This window comes from Epinephelus lanceolatus, chromosome 3, assembly GCF_041903045.1.
Source record: "Epinephelus lanceolatus isolate andai-2023 chromosome 3, ASM4190304v1, whole genome shotgun sequence".
Classification (NCBI taxonomy): Eukaryota; Metazoa; Chordata; class Actinopteri; order Perciformes; family Serranidae; genus Epinephelus; species Epinephelus lanceolatus.
Window position 1 is genome coordinate 11143330 of NC_135736.1, and position 14512 is coordinate 11157841.

At 41.1% G+C, this 14512-nt stretch overlaps 1 pseudogene across 1 annotated transcript; it reads right to left on the reverse strand.

The window, feature by feature from the left end:
- Nucleotides 1–596: 596 nt before the first annotated feature.
- LOC117255580 (serine hydrolase-like protein) lies at nucleotides 597–12607 on the reverse strand (annotated as a pseudogene). The gene is made up of 13 exons (XR_013489376.1): nucleotides 10090–12607; nucleotides 9841–9978; nucleotides 8323–8436; nucleotides 8107–8149; nucleotides 7606–7625; nucleotides 7417–7491; nucleotides 7149–7255; nucleotides 6270–6349; nucleotides 6144–6178; nucleotides 5943–6019; nucleotides 5681–5768; nucleotides 2002–3715; nucleotides 597–1608 (listed from the first exon to the last, which is right to left on the reverse strand). The product of XR_013489376.1 is annotated as a serine hydrolase-like protein (transcript).
- Between the last annotated feature and the right edge of the window lie 1905 nt (nucleotides 12608–14512).

Here is a 14512-nt window from a genome sequence, read left to right on the forward strand (position 1 = left end):
ACTTTAGTTTGTGCAGTTATCAATAGGGTCGGGCAGCTGAGCAGGGTCAGGCAGGGTCAGCACTTAGGTAGGAGACCGCCTGGGAATCCCGGTTCTCTTTCCAGGACCTGAAAAATAAAGGGGACAGAGTGTGCCCAGAGGCTCTGGAACAATCTGCTCGTGGGAATCAGGTCGGCTGAGTCAGTGATCTCTTTTAAGTCCCTTCTAAAACAACATATTTTTATCTGAGAGCCGTTCATGATTTTACTTAAGGTTTAATTTCCTTTGAACTGTCTTTTATTTCCTCAGTTTTTATACACCAAATTGTTTTTTAAATCGGTTTTCTTTTAAAAACCTGTTTATGAGTTGTCTGTTTTATGTTGCAGCTTTGTGAAACACTTAGTAACGCTGTTTTGAGATACATGTAGTGGAGTAGAAGTATAAAGTAGTACTTAACAGAAATACTCAAGTAGATTACCTTAAAGCTGTACTTAAATACAGCACTTAAGTAAATATACAATTACTTTCCATCCCTTGTGCAGATACTCATAAATTGTATTACTTTCAGATATTCTCAGATATGATCATCTACATAAAAACAGAGTAAATCCAAATAATTGGGGATTAAACAGTTTTAATTTGTATGAACAAAGAAAGCATATGATCATCAAAAGAGGGTCATTACACACCCACAGTTTCCTCACCATGCTGTCAGGTAAAAACAATGCAAACAAACAAAATAATACACTTTGAGCATTACCAAATACTACTTTTCTGTATTCTTGGTCCACCTAGTTTCATCTTGGCACCTTGAAATAAATCCTGTTGCATGTATTCAGTACATATTATTTTAATAAAGTCACTACTAACACCATTTTGGCACAGTGGCACTAACAATTCACATGCTTCTCAGCAGCTGCCGTGCCGACATCACCAGTGAGAGGATTAAAGACCCTCCCTGCTGGCTGCCAACAAATTCATTGCACTTCTGTCGTTCACTTCACTAATTAAATGCACAATATAAGTAAACTTTATGATTTATGTAAAGTGATTGTCAAATTACAAAACGTATGTAAAAGTTGGCACAAGTGTAAGATGGCGTGAAATTTACATCATGTTTTAATCACATTTCTAAAGGGCAACGTGTCCTCGATCCTCCTCACAGTCTCATCCTGCATGAAGTCTTCTCCTCCTTGTGCATTTGGCTTCTTCCCTCTACTTTTCCCTCATCTCCACATAAAGTACGTGAGAGATCAGAGAAAAGTTGGGATGATATTAGACAGGGCAATCTCTCCTCCATCTTTCTCATCCTCCTCTTCCATTTTCTCTCTCCATCTTTTAGGCGTTGGCTCCCATCCCACCGGTGTCCTGGCAGCACCCCTGTCCAGATGGCCTCCCGCCCTGCTCCGCCTCGCCCTCTTGATCATATCAGGGCATTGCTATCGTCATCTCTGCAGTTCACACTGGCCACCAGCGGGTGATGCCGGACTGTTTTGTTGCTCCACTTGTGGGCATCCTGCAGCCCGGGCTCGAGGAAGTAAAGGCACGCTCCGAAACCTGCCAGCACCAAAACCGACACCAGCAGGTAGAGCGGGACGAACCAGTCCAAGAACAGCCACGACATCACTGCTGTCAGAGGGAAGGGATGGGAAGGGTGGAGGAAGGAAGGACAGGGAATGGATGAGGTGATGGGGAGGAAAGACATGACGGAGAAAGGGAAGGAAAGGAGGAGATTTGTTTTTTAAAAGTAATCCTTCAGGGTGAGATATCATGCATGGCAAACTGCAGCATCTCAGCGTCCCATTATTTTCAGTCTTTCCTTAGAAAGCCCTGCTCACTACGATCACAACTGTGGGACGAGGCACTCAGGAATCAAGACATTACACAATCGGCTTCCAGCAGGCAGCGCACTGTCTGTCACTGCCTCTGTAAGACCCAGACACGATTTTTAATTTGTAAAACACGCACAGGTGTTGCACTCTAAAAATAGTCCTCAGTAGTAAATAAAGCCATCGTGCTTACCTGAAGACGCTGCCGAATCAGTTGCTCTCTCTGTGTTTGATGGTACGTGATGTGCAGCAGCTGCGAGTCAAATCAATCAGACTATTTCCAGCTCCGCAGCTCCGACTGTTGCATGCGAGACGGAAAAAATCACAGGTGCTCTCTGAGAGGCACAAGAGGCAGAAGCTGCATGCGGCTTCATCCTCCAAGCTCCTGGCTCTGACGTGCAAAAGGAGGGGTGGGGGTTGCTATGACAACACCCCTGCTGATGGCGGAGAGGATGGAGGGAGTGGGAGGGAAACTTATATAACTATAATCATTTTTTGGGGAGGGGGGGAGAGTGGGAGGAGGAAGGGCCCTTCAGATGTCTGGATGCTCACCGCCTTGCTGCTCGCTGCGTAAAATCAATTCCACTCCATTTAACAGCAAGGCCATCACACAGTTTATGTGACATTGAGAGAGAGAGAGGGGGCCATTTTTGTGTGAGTAGCACCCCTAATATCTGCCCTGACTGACAGCAGCTGCAGTGTTTTATGGAGTCACTCCCCAGAGTGAAAGTGGTGGGAAAAAGATTTTTTTTTTTTTTTTTTGTCTTGCTGGCTCCGAGACAAAAGCTGAGCACAGAGAGGATTGGCCTACATGATGAAAAGTTGTCAGAGGATGTCATCTCTTTTAATGACTGCCATTTTTAGCTCATTCTGCACAGGCGTCAGAGTCATGAAAAGAAGGCGAGTTAAAACAGATCAGCTTCAAATGAAACAATGACATGTGACGTCCTGGCCACACAAGTGACATGAAGAAATAATAAATGATTTTAAAAACGTAGGATATCAGTTTACAGCTCTTATTAATATGTCCTGCACTGAAAACTGAATCAGATCTGGCTGTGTTTGGTTTACTGACAGCACTGTAATATATTTATTTACATATATTTATATATTTATCACACTGTGTCAGGGACAGAACCGGAAAGTCGTCTTTATTTTATCTCATTTTACTGGAATTGGTTTTATTTTGACTGAAGCACCCAATAACTCGGGTTTTGGAAAGATAAACATATTATATATTCTTTTTATTATGAAAGTCTGATATCCATCATTGTCCCCAGTGTCTTCACAGTCCACCAGTCTTCATCAAGATGCAGACAGGCACTCAGTGACTTAAAAAAAATAATCAGAAAATAGGAGCAAGAACTCAAAAAATATTTATCATATAAAAATAATAACTTTTTTTTTTAAGAAGCAGGCAAGGCAGAGGGTATCATAAACACCTGCTATGTGAAATGGTGATAACCAAACATAATGAAACAATGCAAAAAAAACCAAAACCTTCACTGAGATACTGTAGTCCTTCTGTGTGTGTGTGTGTGTGTGTGTGTGTAAAGCTAAATTTAGTAACTGGAGTAAATTCAAATCAGAAGCAATTTCAGCAATAATGGATTCAGTTACTACATATATTTAGATCTGATTATTCAAAGTCCCTGAAGAAACTTTATAGTACTGATCAAATAGTAACATATCAGAATTATGTTAATGATTTCTCTGAGAGAGATGAGAACAGCGTACTGAAATTTAATGAGTGTGTGTGTGTGTGTGTGTATGTGTGTGTGTGTCCACTATGCTGGCAGCTGCTGTGAGAGCACTTTGTTCCGCAGAAAGTCAGACACAAGTGGAGCGACAGCTTCTGGATCATTCAGATGGACGTGATGATCGCCTGATACTGTCACCACCGTGTGCTGAGAGAGGGACAGAGAGAGAGAGAGAGAGAGAGAGAGAGAAAGAGAGAGAGAGAGAGAGAGATGTTAATGAACACAGTTGAAAATCCTATATTTTCTAGTTTGTCTGTGTTCTGTCATTCAGTGTTTCAACAACTTATTAAGCTTTGGCAAAACTTTACAGTGGAAGATCTTTTTGCCTTTATTATTCTACTGGATAATTTCTCGCACTACATTCATTTGTGCTGTAAAACTACATTTTGCTTATTTTGCCAAACTACACTCGCTAACCGTGTCACTGCACAGACGGAAGCGTGCATCTACTGCTAGCTCACCTAGCACCACTGAGCTAGCTAACATTACAGGTCAGCCGAGGAGGACACCAATAATGTGTACATCTCACGAGCTGTCACGATAACAAGCCTCTTGTCCACACGTAGATGCACGCTTCCTTCTGTGCGGTGATACAGTTGGTGGTGTAGTTCTGTGGTAGAAAGAAAATAACTCCTCCATAAAACTGCTCACAATGGGATGTCGGTGGCTTAGTGGATAGAGCAGGCACCCCATGTACAAGGCGGTTGCCGCCCTTTACTGCATGTTATTCCCGCTCTCTCTCCCCCCTTCACATTCAGCCTTCCTATCGATTAAAAGCAAAAATACCCATAAAAATATCTTTAAAAAAAACCTGCTCACAACAAGGTCTGTGGGTTATCTTGAGTAACCGCATCATGATCGAGTCATGACCTTTGCTTAAATACGGATCCGGATACAGACGGAGCCTTCTGTCCATGCTCCGCGTTCATTTTGTCCATATTTCTGCACGTTTCCATAAAGCTTACGGATACGGGCAGTACCACCGGGAACCATGGCGGCAGTGTTGCTGTCACTACCCGATACGTAGCTCTAGTGAGACACGAAGAAGAAATAACAATTCAATTTCTCTCATCGGCAGTACTAGAGAAAAGAATTCTCCGTCCTCCAGTCACGATGTATTCAACGGCCTCACCGACCACCACCTCCTACAACGTTGCCTCTGTTTTTGTCTTTTATGCAAGAGGTACATTATCAATATCTCCTCCACAGTCGCCATGTTTGTTTTGAGTTTGTTGTTGTCATAAACTTTTGACGCTGGGCTGCCCCCTGGTGAATACATTGGTTAACATCCATGCCAACGTAAAGGGCGCATGGAAGTATGTGGGCAGTGACGGTAACATCGTTTGAAACGGACGTATACATTTTCGTACGTGAAGGGAGCATAAATGGGCCTTAATATTTAGTTCCAATACACTGGAGAGAGGGCAGACATCTTTACGGCTGACATCTCCAGCATTCAGCAACTCCCACCAAAACAATCTAAACCGATAAACAGCACTGCAGTTAAGTGGAAATTTGATTTGGGGGTAAACTGACCCTTTCAGTGTCCCAGTGAGCAGTTCTTTTTAGCCAGCACGCACAGTACCAGGACCCTGAAACTACTGCTAACCTAAATGGAACATAGTGTTACTAAAGACACCTGCCCGCTGTGAAAGGTCTATTGTACACTGAAGGAGACACAGCTGAAACATCAGAGCATTTTGCCACTGTGTTAAATTTTTACATTGAAAATTATCATAAAAAAAGGAATCTAATTTGGTGCTTCAACTCTTTTTGCACTTTAATATTCACATCTACGAATATTTCTGCTCATTCAGAGACACTGGCACTTCTGTGCAGCTGCCTGCCTCAATAGGTTTAACAGATCAACACGCAGACACATACGCACTCATCCAAACAGGTTTTTAAATACTAACTTCTTTTAGTCTAAATGTGTTGGTGCTGGGTGGTCAGGTCAATGCAACGAATGCAGTATTGTGACTTCACTTTAAATGGATGATGTGTATTTTTATTGTCCGTCTTAACCTTCACCCTCCTGCTACTGTGTTGGTCAAATCATCACCATAACCTTTTTTCAGCATATATATCTTTAAATCCAAGATTCACACTCACATTTCTGTCACGATATGCTTTGAGAAGTTTGGAAGAAGGAAGCTGCTGGTTTGATTCTGGAAATGTTGCAGCAAAGCCTTTGTCTCCTCTGAAAAACAGATTTTAAACAGGTTTAGTGTGACGTGCTTTGATGGGTTTATTAAGGCACATTACGTTATTGGATTAGGACAATCAAGGGGACATGAGACTAATTTGTTAAAGTGTAATATGTCGCAACATTATAATGAAAACATTAATTTCAGTGTAGTGATCAATATCTTACAGAACAACTAGAACAGAGGCCTGAATCTTCGACTGCATCTCCAGACTCTGCTCCAGACTGATGCACGGTATATTTTTCTGAAAACATAAACATACATGTACTGTACAAGCTGAACGTTAAACCTCTGGTGTCGAAAATATAAGCTCACAGAGAGGAGGTGGTGAATGTGGAGGGCGGCTTGGGAGGTTAAAAGTGCCTTACAAAATTAACTCTGAGGTCTCTGGAGAACACAAATCCTGTTGAAGAGAAACACATTCAGCTGCCAGCAGATGAGAGAAAGAGAAGTGAGATTATTCCTTTCCAAGAGGAGAAGAGATAAAGACACACCTCCTTCAACTTGAACTAGACCTCGCTCTAAAAGGATGCGCACTGACTGTTCAGACAGAGTGGGGTTTGCAGCCGACAACCTGAAAGAAATAAAACACTTTAGCAAACAGCAGCTGGCTTTAGTGGTTTACTACGTAGAAATCCATATCTTATTTTGGTCTGTTTTACCTTTCAACACTGTCGAACTCAGGATGGACAGGTTTTTTTTTTAGAAAAGAAATGTATGCAGTATAGAACCAGAGGTATTGTCTTTTTTATTCGTCCCATTCTTATTCATTGTCAAAATCTGGTGCCTACATTACACACAATGCAACATTGACAGTTGTGATGCTGCCTTTAAGTGGGGCTGTGTATATGTTTACAAGAACAGTCCATATGAACATCCCTGTCTTGTGGTATTCATGACCTTGAAAGTTTAAATTTTCTGAAAGCTCCTAGTTCACGAGTTGTGAGGGGGTTTTCTGTCAGAAATGGGACTTCTGGCATTTCAGAAATGGTGGAGGCAATTTAACTTCGTTTTTTCGCTAGCTTGTTAAATTGTTAGCGTCTTTTGGCGTTCATGTTGCTGTTGCCTGGCAGTGGTGTTCTCCCGACTTAATCACTCAAACACCAAGCATATTGTATATACGACATCCCATGTCATAACCACAAGTTCACTAGTTACATTTGAAGCATAATGCTAGTAGCGGCTAATGTAGCCACAAGCTGCTAGCCTCAATCAGAGATTAGGAGCAGCTACAGAGGTCTGGTAAACTCACTTCTTTCTAACTTCACACCGAGAGTTCCCGTTTAAACACACCTCAAATTGGCACAACACATCCTACATGAAAGAAGGTTTATTTAATTTTCAATCAGCCATGAACCAGAGTGGTGTAGTACCTCTCAACTGCCTTTTCATAAATGTAAACTCTTTTCTTCTCTTCTGTCTTTTTTTCATGTTGTAGCATCTCATCCATCCCCTGCCTCATTGCTTTGGAAAGGTTTTTCTGCAGTAAAAGAGACAGAAACTAGTGACAGAAAGTTGAATATGAAGATAACTGAGAAATAATGCAATACTTCTGTGGCAATCATGCACTGTAGATAATTTTCCATTTAAAAGCTTGTCGTATGCAACACACTGTAGTGATAATAAAAACTGTTGAAGTACTGAATCTGTAGATATGAATCCAAAAGAGTCCAGCAGTATGACAGCATCAACCATCTCAGGATACAGTGCACTGAACTGTAGGAAACACAATTTGGACCATATATGATACCAAGCAAGGAAATGCAGGAAAATTGTCCCTGTATATTGTGTGAAAACAGTGATAAGCTGCACGAGATGAATCTTAGTTACCATTCCAGCGATGTTGCCACCTGAAAGAGAGTGAACAAACCCTCATGCTCAAAGGTTTAGACACTCGGCAAAGTCATTTTATTTGTCACTGAATTACTTTCAAATGAATTCTGGCTTTGATTGTAAGGCTTTTCATCACTGATTAGTCTGCTGTCTGAGGTAGCATCTTGCTAATTACTTCACCACTAACAAATTGCAAAAGAAAGGCAGCAAAGTTTTACATTTGAGAAGCTGGAATGAGATTGTGTTTATTTTCAAGTGGCTTAACATTAATTTGACCAAAATGGTCAGTGATTAATTTTTGTTTTGACTAATCGATGAAATTACTTATTTTTCCAACATTATGTGAGAGATCACTTGAAACACAACAGAGTATAATTACACCCCAGTGGCTACTTTAATCAGTTGGACCTGATTTTTAAAAAGCCAGCTTGTTCCAAACAAAAGGACAGGACAAGAGGTGAAAATGCACAGTGTCAGTGTCTGTATGTCTGCACTCACCCATACTGTGGCCCATGATGGAGAATTTTTTTCCACTGAAGACCTGTGGGGGTTATTTCATAGAAAACACCACATCTGATTACATCAACTTTTACTTAGTGCTGCACATCACAGTCACTGAGATGCATCCAAGTCCTAAAGAGATCAAACCTCTTGATACAATCAGATATGAGTGAAACTAATGGTTAAAAAGGTCCTGCAACCTCTTGAACACACCCTCAACGATTCTGCGCACGTGCGCCATGTGTGTAGTAACTCCATAGAGAACTCCAAGAGGAAGATGGGAGGACAAACCATGACCTGCCAGGTCCACCGCGACATATCTGCACTCTGAAATGAAATGATCCAAACTGTCAAGAGCTCCAACCTGGAGAAGTACAAACCCCAGTAGCCTTCAGTCTTGAACTGTAGGTCTAATAACTTTGGCGACTCTTCATCTAGCACCATCATTAGGTCCAAATGTCATGGATTTGTTTTTGACCACATTCCTACAAAACTACAACACTCTCATGAGCCTCGGCTATACTTTGTGCTTAGTGCTAAACTAAGATGTTGAACATGATAAACACTATGCCTGCTTAACATCAGCATGTTAGCATGCCCATGTTAGCATTTAGCTTAAAGTACAGCCTCACAGAGCTGCTAGTATGGCTGTAGGCTCTAAAGATGTGTCCCAGATCCACACTACTTATTTTATACAGTACGACGACAGTACATAGTAACTCTCACGATAAACTGTTAAACTGTTCAGAATTGATTGCATTTATACTCGGCCTTGTCTCAGTCTCAGACCAAAATCCCATACTGACATAGTGGCCAAATAGTGGAATTACAATTTCTGGGTCCATCAGGCCCAAAAAGACTTTTTCCCATAGACTTACATTGTGAAAGAGACGTCTCTAAATCAGTGGATAAAGCTTGAGTGTTACAATCCCCGAAAAATGACTTGTTTCATTATCAGGATTTGACAGACTTGGTCCGATAACATTTTGAAAGTCTAAAAGAGCTGCGCAATTAAATCATTTCATCCCTGTTCAAGTAAGCGAAGGGCTAAACTAGAAGTTAGCAGCTTGGCTGGTGAAAGTCTCTCATGCTGTATGAACCCAATGACGTGGAAGATCTGGGTGATGTTACACCTGTGAAGGTGAACTTTTTTGGCCTCAAGCACCACTGAGCAACTTTCAAAGGAAAGAACAGAGCCCCAACACCCACCTTGTTCTCATTATACACCCATGTCTCCTTAGTGTTTGTTTGTATTTGTTGTCTGACAGAAAACAAAGAAAAATTCCCTGATATAAAATTCACCTCTGCAATGCCTTTTAATAGTTTTATCAAGACATTTCTCATGGTATACACACACACACGTAAACTGTATATGGGAAAACAGAGGTGAAGAAAGAGGAATTTTATTTGTTTTCTGTGGGTGTTTTTTTGGGGGGAATTTGGATCTTTCAGATTAATTTAAGAAGTGCCTCTGGTGGTTTGCATCTTCCACATTAGCCTGGTCTTAATTTTGACTTGGTCTCAACCCCTCAAAGTCTTGGTCTCGTCTTGGTCTGGATACCTTTTGGACTTGTTCATGACTTGGTCTTGGTTTTGGGGATCTTGACAACAATGCTGCTACATGCTGAAAACCTGCTTAGACTCAGTGGTGAATTTGTTAAAACAGTGGTACAAGGTGGACTCAGTCAGTCAGTCAGTTTAATTATTCTCCTCAACTCTGTCATAGTTTACCTTTAGGTAGCAGGGGAATGAGGGTCTTGAATGTGCCGCAGTTGTCAAGCCAGCCATGCAGACACAGAACAGGATAACCGTGATCAGGACCCCAGACTTTCCCTCTGATCTCTCCCCATGGCATCGGGACAGACAGCTCTGAAATTGACACATTGTACGAAACAGCTACATCACAAAACCAAAAACTAATGAACGTGATGAAATGTTAAAACTCCACTTGGCCTGTGTTGGGTCATTGAGAAATCCTACCTGCTTGTTCTACTGTAGATGACATTACAAAGTCTGATGATCCTCAGTTTGTGTCTCTGATAGTTTAAAGAAGAAACCTGCCTGCAAAGGAAAAATATCCAGCAAAAGTAAAGTGACTACAATAAACCTAATCTAAACAAAGCTTTAAATAAATCCTGAAATGCCTATTTAACAAATGAAACATGACTGCACGTGCTGACCTTTGGAACCTGAAGGCATCATAAGTATTTTCTGCAACCAGTGATTTAAATGGACATTCATAATGACAGGCTGTACTTATGGCCAATCATCATACACTGCAGAGGCGGATCCTACCTGGCAGCAGCAAGGTGACAACCCTACTTTACTGTGCTTGTCTGTGTGCCCTCAGTAACACCTGTCAGGCAGTCTCCTGCTGTGAAGAACAGTACTCTCTGTAATGAGATAATTTCAAGTACACAGCTCCCCCATCCAACTGTGCTGTAAATTAAGTGTTGCCTTTATAGGTTCAACCAATCCACTGTTTTCAAGAAACAAGTTCAAAAGAAAATTCCCTACACAAGATTAAAGGTCTGTGTGGCCTGAACCCAACGATCACCTCTGTGATAGGAAAACAATCTTTTGCAGTTAGGGTGCAGGACATCATTTTCAGCTTTGGGCAAACATTTTTAACTCTTACTACATAACAACTAACATCAGCCCTTTTTACAAACTATCATGAAACCATCAACAAACAGAACAATCTATTCCCATATGAGATCATCTGGACAGAATTTAAGAGGGATTAACCACATCAAAGGCTTCTAAGAGATCGATCATCACAATGGGATGTGGATGGGATGCAGGGAGATGTCCAGAGCAGACAGTGTGTGATTTACAGTCAGTGTATGATATAAAACCTGAAGCCAGACTGAAAAGAGCCTCACACACAAGGAACCTGTAAATGTATTGTGTAAGCTGAACATTAACTGGAGATTCTAGAGTGTTTCTCAGACTGAGGGGTTTAAGAGATCAGGCTGTACTTGTTCGTTCACTTAGCTCCACTTTTAGAAAGAAAATAAAGGCTTGTTGAGTCTTTTCCCAGTAGAATTCATAGAGGAATCACAGACTTCAAAATTTCTTTACATTATTTTTTTTAATTTAAGCAAGTATGTTCAATAACAAGTACATTTTAAAATTTTTCTTTTATGTTATAAAGAATTAGCTTCAAGGCAAAACAGATTTCACACAGTGTGCTTTCATTGATTGATTTTATTTTTTTTCTAAATTTAAGAAGCTCTTTGCAAAATTCAGAGTTGGGCTTTATTGTTCAATGTATGTTTTCAAGTGTGTTGATGTGTGAGAACCGTCATGTTTATTCTATGTTTTAAAGGTAGACTGTTGGTGCTTTAGGGCACAGCTAATGGGGATCATAACAAATGAACAAATAAACGAGTGAATGAGCTGTCTGGACACGGTTCTCAACATGGAGGTTGCTGAGCCCGCGGCTAGTAGCTAACGGTGCTAACTTCCTAATCAATGCTAAAGAACAGCAACAGTGTTGACAGTGTTAACCGGCAGGGACCAATGGTCAGCCATATGAGCGCAGAGGAGCTAGTCAGCAGGATATGCACATGCAGCTGGACCATCTTACCACAAGAAACCACAGAGAAACTCAGATAATAACACACTCAGAGGTAGCATGACTTCATTCTCTGCTCAGGCCGCCTTTACGCCACTATATCTTTACACAGCAAACAGTGGTTTGCTGCTATATTAAAAGACAGTACACAAAGGTGCATTCAGTACCAAAATTCATCAGCATATCACAATGAAGTCACATGACTTATTTTCATTGTGGTCCTGAAGTCTAGGCAGGGGGTAGACAGGAAAAAGGAATGACACGTGTGTGCTATTAATATCACATGCACAATGCTTTGTGTGGCTATCGTTGAGACTGTCATTTTCAGGATGCATCAGAATCTGTGTGGCATACCACCTCTGCTCAACTGAAATGAAAAAGTAAAAACTCCAAAAACACTTCTAGTGACTTTTTCTCCTCTCCATGCAGCCTGGAAGAAGGTAAAGTTGTGATGGACGTCCCTCCTCTGCTTCTACAGGACACTTTGAAATCAGCACTTCCTCAAAACTTTGGTGAGGTCAATCCAAAGACAAAGTGTCAGCAAGAATATCCAAACTCCTTGATAAGGAATCCAGGATATTAGCTACATCGTAACTTCTTTACCACTATGATAACACCTGCATAACCTGGTACAGTGGTACAACTGAAAGAACAAAGAATAAGCTTCAAATAGCTCAGAACAAACTAACAAGTGTCGTACTTAGTTCAAGAACACATACAGTACAGGCCAAAAGTTTGGACACACCTTCTCATTCAATGCGTTTTCTTTATTTTCATGACTATTTACATTGTAGATTCTCACTGAAGGCATCAAAACTATGAATGAACACATGTGGAGTTATGTACTTAACAAAAAAAAGGTGAAATAACTGAAAACATGTTTTATATTCTAGTTTCTTCAAAATAGCCACCCTTTGCTCTGATTACTGCTTTGCACACTCTTGGCATTCTCTCAATGAGCTTCAAGAGGTAGTCACCTGAAATGGTTTCCACTTCACAGGTGTGCCTTATCAGGGTTAATTAGTGGAATTTCTTGCTTTATCAATGGGGTTGGGACCATCAGTTGTGTTGTGCAGAAGTCAGGTTAATACACAGCCGACAGCCCTATTGGACAACTGTTAAAATTCATATTATGGCAAGAACCAATCAGCTAACTAAAGAAAAACGAATGGCCATCATTACTTTAAGAAATGAAGGTCAGTCAGTCCGGAAAATTGCAAAAACTTTAAATGTGTCCCCAAGTGGAGTCGCAAAAACCATCAAGCGCTACAACGAAACTGGCACACATGAGGACCGACCCAGGAAAGGAAGACCAAGAGTCACCTCTGCTTTCTTAGGATAAGTTCATCCGAGTCACCAGCCTCAGAAATCGCAAGTTAACAGCAGCTCAGATCAGAGACCAGATGAATGCCACACAGAGTTCTAGCAGCAGACCCATCTCTAGAACAACTGTTAAGAGGAGACTGCGCCAATCAGACCTTCATGGTCAAATAGCTGCTAGGAAACCACTGCTAAGGAGAGGCAACAAGCAGAAGAGATTTGTTTGGGCCAAGAAACACAAGGAATGGACATTAGACCAGTGGAAATCTGTGCTTTGGTCTGATGAGTCCAAATTTGAGATCTTTGGTTCCAACTGCCGTGTCTTTGTGAGACGCAGAAAAGGTGAACGGATGGATTCCACATGCCTGGTTCCCACTGTGAAGCATGGAGGAGGAGGTGTGATGGTGTGGGGGTGTTTTGCTGGTGACACTGTTGGGGATTTATTCAAAATTAAAGGCACACTGAACCAGCATGGCTACCACAGCATCCTGCAGCGACATGCCATCCCATCCGATTTGCGTTTAGTTGGACGATCATTTATTTTTCAACAGGACAATGACCCCAAACACACCTCCAGGCTGTGTAAGGGCTATTTGACCAAGAAGGAGAGTGATGGAGTGCTGCGGCAGATGACCTGGCCTCCACAGTCACCGGACCTGAACCCAATCGAGATGGTTTGGGGTGAGCTGGACCGCAGAGTGAAGGCAAAGGGGCCAACAAATGCTAAACACCTTTGGGAACTCCTTCAAGACTGTTGGAAAACCATTTCAGGTGACTACCTCTTGAAGCTCATGGAGAGAATGCCAAGAGTGTGCAAAGCAGTAATCAGAGCAAAGGGTGGCTATTTTGAAGAAACTAGAATATAAAACATGTTTTCAGTTATTTCACCTTTTTTTGTTAAGTACATAACTCCACATGTGTTCATTCATAGTTTTGATGCCTTCAGTGAGAATCTACAATGTAAATAGTCATGAAAATAAAGAAAACGCATTGAATGAGAAGGTGTGTCCAAACTTTTGGCCTGTACTGTATATGGTAAGCCCAAACCATATTTAAGAGTTTAAGTGGCTCCCTGTTGAAGGTAGAACTCAACAGTTATAACTTGTTATGGTCTATAAGATTCTTCTGCCATAGACTTCAGGACCGCAATGGAAATAAGTCGCGTGACTTTGGTGCGACATCCTGATGATTTTAGTACTGTAGTGTATTTAATCAAATAAAATCAATCAATCAAAAATTAACTTCCTTAAAAATGTTAACTCTTACTAAACTAAAAAGTTGGACCAACAAATTAAAAAAGAAACAGTTAAGGCAGAAGCTGATATGTACAGTCAGGTCCATAATTATTTGGACAATGATACAGTTGTCATCATTTTGGCTCTGTACACCACCACAATGGGTTTTAAATGAAACAATGAATACCTGCTTAAAGTGCAGACTCTCAGCTTTCATTTAAGGCTTTTTTCAAAAATGTAGTATGAACCGTGTAGGAATGACAACCAT